Below are 6,962 nucleotides of genomic sequence, written 5' to 3'. Positions count from 1 at the left end.
CTGGAGGTGGGACACAGGCTCACTCCCGGCGGGACATTTCTGATGAGAAGCCACATGAAGCTACCCTGATGCAGCCAGAACTCTGGGAATTGGAGGAGCCACGTGGAGACCCCTGCCAGAGCTGAGATGCTTACAAAGCCACTGGATCCACAGGACTTCCCACCCACGGGCCTGTGATCTTCCTGCATTCGGCGTCATTGCATGTGTTTTGTGAGTCTGAAGAGGACCTTCTTTATAGATTGGTATCAGACATGTGGGCTAATATTGGACTTGATCTGGGCCGAGCTGGGATGTTTTCTCAATATTTAATTGTTGGTGTATATAAAGCTCTTTCCTATATACATGAGCGTCTAGGAATTTGTTTCTCTAGTCTACCCGGACTAACACAGCTATGAATGAAAGTGGGACCCCAAAATTCATTTGCAGGGTCCACATGTAGCTTAGACCTCCGGCGATTTTCTTCTGACTATGGTTGAGGGTCTTATTAACAGACAGAGAGCATTTTAAAATCAATTATGGCCTACGTGATTAGGTTAAAATGTAACGTTTATTTTAAGCTCTTTTTTGGCCTATTCTAAAGTTATTTCAGTTTTTAAAAAGTGAAGAGGAAATACATGTGGATTAAGCCTTTCGTGAATCCCATCTGACCATAGACTAAGGATGTGAATAACCTGCTGTCATGTAAAATGCATTGGAAGGTGTATTATCGCAAATGCAGTTAAGTTAAAGTTGAACACTTTATCATTTGATGTCCCTGTTGACCCATTTTAAGGTTGTTCTAGTTTTTAATATTTTCTGCTTTTGTTTGGATTGAGGATTTTCTCTGTTTACTTTGTTATTGGTGTTAGAGTTTGATTTGTTTTAGTATGTTTTCTGTATGTGAAATTCAGGATGGGTAAATCTATAGAGATAGTTACTGAGTTAATGATTTCTTGAGAACATAACGGGAAGAGGGGTGGAAATGAGGCGCTAATACCAATGGGTACAAGAAAGAAGAAAATGTTCTAAAATTGATTGTGGTAATGATTGTATAACTCTTCATGATATAATTGAACTATTGAATTATATGATATGTAGATTATATGCAAATGTTAAAAATAAAATTAAAAAACTCAAAACTGTTAAAAATTTAAAAAAACTCAAACTGATATAAAATCATCTACCACAATGAGCAATCGCCTTTACTGAAATTTTTCCATTCTTGTCTGAGTGTTTACGGAATCCTTAATAATGTATTACAATTTAAATTCTAAAGCATTTGGTTTCTGAAAGGCTGTGGTCCACAGTGAGAGCTCTAACTCTATTAACTCTTCACATATGTTCAGATGCCATTTGAGTCTTTTACATTACTTACCCAATGCTTACTGACCATTTAATCCGCCATGCAACTATGCTCAGACATGTCCAGGGCACACCTAAGGAGGGGAAGTTTGCCCTCAGAGTGTGGTTGAAAGTAGATGAACTAAAAATCATGCCAATGTGAATGAGGCGGGGGAGTGGAGACCCAAAGGCCATCTGCAGACAATTGGACATCCCCTTACAGAAGAGCCACGAGGAGGAAACAAGCCAGTCAGGTGCAGTACAGCACCGATGAACTTACAACTTTCCGCTAGTTTTTTAATGCTTCCTGTCACCCACTATCATGACCCCAGTTCTACCCTGCAAATCCCGCTAGACCAGAGCATGTACACTGGTGCAGATAAGTGTTCACAACACGGAATCCAGGACAGATAAACCCCTCGGGACCAATAATGAGAGTACCGATACCAGGAGGGGAAGGTAGGGTGGAAAGGGGGAACCGATCACAAGGATCTACCCACTCCCTGGGGGATGGGCAACAGAAAAAATGGGTGAAGGGAGATGTTGGACAGTGGAAGACATGACAAAATAGTAATAATTTATAAATTATCAAGGGTTCATGAGGGAGGGAGGGAGGGGAAAAATGAGGAGCTGACACCAAGGGCTCAAGTAGAAAGAAAATGTTTAAGAATGATGATGGCAACAAATGTATAAATGTGCTTGACACAATGGATGCATGTATGGATTGTAATAAGATTGTACATCCCCAATAAAATTATTTAAAAGAAAGAAAGAAACAGATACTCATGTAAAGAGTTAGGGAACTCACCTGGGCATGCCCTTCACGGTTTACCAAAAAATGGTCCCTCAGACACATGTTATCTGATTTATTGTACATGCCTCAATCATAATTCTTTGCAGGACTGCCTGCAAGTGTGATGGATTGTAGCTGCCACTAGCCAGGATCCTGTGATTCTGTTTGTTTTCTCACATATTGAATTCCATGACTGTGATTCACAGACTCCATCAATCGCATGCTGATGGTTTCCTGCATCTGGAAGATTATATATAGATTGTCTTTGTCCTATTTAAGACTTAATAAAAAGGTCTTTGCAGAATAATTGGATCTAGGGTATTTTTTTGTCCTAACTCAAAGAGTGACTGTGAAAGGAACCGAAGTTGATGAACCCCCAGGAACAGAGGACCAGAAAAGGTGTCAGAGAAGGGTGTTCCTGTACTCCTCCATTCCCACCGATTCAAAACACCCTGTGAAGTTAACACGACTGGATTTTGAGTTCAATGTGGTTCTCTGAGTCCTTTGTCAAGTTTTGTTGCCCTCATCTGAGAACTCCTAATGCTTTCTTTCTGTTTGCCAGCAATTATTCTCCAGGTACAGGTGAGGCTGTCTTTGACAACCTCTTAATGGATTTAGGGCATTGTAGGAGAGCCCTGGTGGCATAGTGATTATGAACTGGGTTGTTAACTTCAAGGTTGGCAATTTAAAACCACCAGCCACTCTGTGGAACAAAGACAGGGCTTTCTCCTCCTGTAAAAAGTTACAGTCTCAAAAACACACAGGGGCAGTTTTACCCTAACCTGTAGAATGGCTTTGAGTAGAAATTGACTCAATGGCAATAAGATTGGTTTTCAGGAGGGTAAAAAAAAGGCCCAAATCTCAAATATAATATGAGCAGAACATTTATGAAGTATTAAACTGGACAAAGACAAGAGACATAATCTGGATGAAGAATAGTCATTAGCATAAAGCCATAATGGTTTCCAAGGGTTTATAGAGAAACAGAAGCTTAACTAGAACTTTATTTTACTTGAGATTTTGTATTTCTTCTTTTTCTAAAACTCATTTTATTGGGGATCGTACACCTCTTATCACAACCCATACATCCATCCATTGTGTCAAGCACATTTGTACATTTGCTGCCAGCATCATTTTCCAAACATTTTCTTTCTACTTGAGCCCTTGGTATTGTTAGGTAGCTTAGCCTAGGGATTGGGATGTCCATTAACGCATGCCCAGGAGAGCCAGCATAGGACAAAGCTGGATTTTCCCGCCGGTGGGCATGGGTGGGCAGTTCACCTGGAGCAGCCCACCTGGGCCAGGTGATTGCAATTCAGCCAATGGGATCGACCTGGGGTCATTCACCACGCCTCCCCCGGGAACCCTTGAAAAGGCAGGGACTGGGAGGGAGAGGGGTCTTGTCTGGTCGTCTTCATGGGAGGAGACTTGAGAGCGAGATCTTTGCGTGACCCTGAGCAGTCTTCTACCAGGCTGCATGGTCAAAGGAATCCTACGGGTGCCACGTAAAACCTGAAGCTTCTTTTAACTCTCATTAAATTCACTTGGATCACGAGCCTGGCTTCGGCGTGAAATCTTTCTCCTGCGGAGCCAAGGACCAAGGCTGAAATCTAGCCCGGAGAGAGAGACCTTACAGTATCAGCTCCACATTTCCCCCCCTCCCTCCCTCACGAACCCTTGAAAATTTATAAATGATTATTTTTTCACATCTTAGACTGACCGAACTCTCCCTTCACCCACTTTTCTGTGGTCCATCCCTCAGGGAGGGGGTTATATGTAGATCAATGTGATCATTACCCCTTTCTCCCCAACCTTTCCCTTACCCTCCTGGTATCACTACTCTCATTTTTGGTCCTGAGGGGTTTTAGGTTTTGGGTTTGTTTTTTGTTTTTTGGAATCTTGTATATCTTATTTAATAAATACAGGCCCTACAATATTTGTCATTTCAGTCTTCTATACATCATGTTCATGTACCCCAGGAAGCAGGAAGTAATGGCTTGCCAGGAAATGTCTCCATGTCTTCTATAAAATCCTGTTCTCCTTTTTGTATTCGGATTATATTTAAAAAAATCATCAGCAAGAGACCCTTCTTTTGCATATTTGTTTTGCACCTCCTGCCTCAGCCACTCTTCTAATTTTGTGTTCTTTTGAGCATGATGAGCAATTCGGTCTGATCCTCCAACGATGTGTGGAAGTTTCCCTGCTCCAGGAAAAGCAACCTTTCTGAAGTTCTTGAAGTTCTTTGATGGACCGTTTGACTGTTCTGGAGGATGAGTTGCTAACCACCAGTGATCTAAGTTCAGTCGGACCATCTTCCTTGGAAGCATGTCATCACTATGGTGACACCATTGTTGGCTAGCTCTTCTTCTTTTTTAAAAAATCATTTTATTGGGGCTCATACAACTCTTATCACAATCCGCACATACGTCAATTCTTTTTTTTCTTTTTACCTCAGTGTTTCTTCCTTGATTTCACATTTCTTTTCCATTTCATTCTCTTGGGATACTTTACTGCTTTCTGATATTGCTTCACCATTAAAAATTCCATCTGATTCTATAGTCAATCTTGGTTTGTTTTTTTTTCTAATGTTGACATCTTCATCTGGTCTTTGAACTCTCACCTCAATTTCCAACTCTGGGTTTGTGTTTTTGAATAATTGTTCTAACACTTCATTGTCTACAACCAAATTGTTCATTTCTTTTCTTTTCTTTGACATTGGCTTTTCTGTCAAAAAAGGCATTTATTGGTGAAATTTTTCACATTAGGTTTTAAATCTCTATCTGAAAACAAATGATCTGCTTTTCTCTCTCCAGACTCATTGTGAGACAGATGTGGCTCTTTATTTTTCCATGTTGTGAGTGCAGCTGCTTGTGTTTGCTCCAAAAGAACAAGGCATTTCTAGTCTTACTGCTTTGAATGAAGGCATTTCTGAACTCTCTTCAACCCGTTCCCTTTTTGGGGTGGATGCTGGAAGGAGGTTTTGATGGAGTTGGTCTGTTGCTGCTGAGAAGGGCGATCTCTACGCTTACTGACACTTGGGGATTTACTTGGTGAAAGCTGGTACCTTGGGAATTTTGTCTTCCTCAGAGTAAGCGAGCCCAGATTATTTTCACTGCCGTTTGTCTTGGGAGGTTCCTTCACAGGGATGCCTGCTGGGAAAGCATTCTGAATTGTTCCATTCAGGAGTTTCTCGGTTCTTTTGGCCTTTCGCTGAAATCCACATGTGTGTCGTCTTGCTCTGATTCTGAATCAGGTACACGTGGCGTGGTGTTCCCTGTGACCCTTGGCTTTAGTTTTTCATTGAATGACCAGCCTTGGGAAAGGCTTGGCCCTGGAGTCGTTGGTTTTAATCCTATACTGGGCTGGCCCTGAGGACCACAGTAATTCTCCATATTCATGAAAATAACGGCAATCCAATTTCTGATTCAGGAATAGGTCTATGACCCTCTCTTGTGAACATATTCAAAATGGACTGAACCTGTGGATTTGTCATTTCTACATCAACAACACATGTTCTAGGAGCTAAAAATAATTTTTTCATTTTCTTCAGTTATCAACCTAGAATTCCCACCTCTAAAATCAACTGCTGGACTTAAGTTCCTGTGCTGTTTAGCATTCCGAAATGCAAATGGTCTCCCTTTGAAGATCTGCCTTCCTTCCTGCCGCCTGGATAGGTCAACATTTTTATTTCCAATAGCTGGTTCATCATTGGTGGGTAAAACTTTCAATTTGTGGAGGCTGTTTTTTGGACTGAAGTGCTTGAAGATATTCAGTAAAATATTCTGGTTTTATGATCTGACATCCAAGGAGAGTACACATATTGTTTTAATGGTAACTTTAACGGATACCATGACGAGGTGAGTACATTCTTCTCTTAAACTGTTTACACAGAGTTATTCAAGTTGAAAATAGCTTGATTGAAAGTGGGCTTCCCAGTTTGATTGAAAGCAGGTTTCCCAGAGACCTCTAAACAAGAAGAGCATGCAACCAAAGGCTCATACACTACACTGAATTTACTGCCAAACACTCCGAAGGTACCTCTATCCCCTATCTTCAGAGTTTAGGAAACACAATTCTCCATTTTTTCCCTCATTATTTAACAAAGGTACCATACTTAAAATTATCTTTTATTGTCAATCTAGGGATGCCATCTGACTGGCTCAGGTTAGTTCTAGAAAAGTTAGCACTTGGCACAGCATGATTCCTACTGATTGATCATTGTTCATTAGAATCGCACAGTTTTTCCTTCCAACAACATATTCAACACCAGTCAAAAGTCTGTAGGGTTCTCCTTGGGTCGGGCCTGTGGTGGGAAGCAAATTCTCCATGGGCTTGGGTGTGGAGGGCCGGTAGAGCCCGGGAAGCTGGGCGGTTGGGTGGCAGATCCAGTCCTGAGGCATTTATCTATCCTGGATTCCCTGTGTTTCCAGCTCTTATCTGTACCAGTGTACACACTCTGATCTAGCTGGATTTGTAAGGTAGAATTGGGATCATGATAGTGGGTGAGAGAAAGCATTAAAGAATGAGAGGAAAGTTGTGTGTTTCACTGGTGATATACTGCACCCTGACTGGCTCATCTCTTCCCCACGACCCTTCTGTAAGGGCATGTCTAGTTGCCTACAGATGGGCTTTGGGTCGCCACTCCGCACTCCTCCTTATTTACAATGATATGATTTTTTATTCTTGATGCCTGATACCTGATCCATTCAACACCTGTTATCACACAGGCTGGTGTGCTTCAGCCATGTGGGCTTTGTTCTTATGAGCTAGATGGCTGCTTGTTTACCTTCAAACCTTTAAGACCCCAGATGCTATAGCTTTTGATAGCCAGGTACCATCAGTTTTCTTC

At 41.6% G+C, this 6,962-nt stretch overlaps 1 pseudogene; it reads right to left on the bottom strand.

The window, feature by feature from the left end:
• Nucleotides 1-4,053: 4,053 nt before the first annotated feature.
• LOC142446023 (nibrin pseudogene) lies at nt 4,054-6,441 on the bottom strand (annotated as a pseudogene).
• Between the last annotated feature and the right edge of the window lie 521 nt (nt 6,442-6,962).

The sequence above is a fragment of the Tenrec ecaudatus genome, chromosome 4, assembly GCF_050624435.1.
Source record: "Tenrec ecaudatus isolate mTenEca1 chromosome 4, mTenEca1.hap1, whole genome shotgun sequence".
NCBI lineage: Eukaryota > Metazoa > Chordata > Mammalia > Afrosoricida > Tenrecidae > Tenrec > Tenrec ecaudatus.
This window is presented reverse-complemented; position numbering and strand designations above follow the sequence as displayed.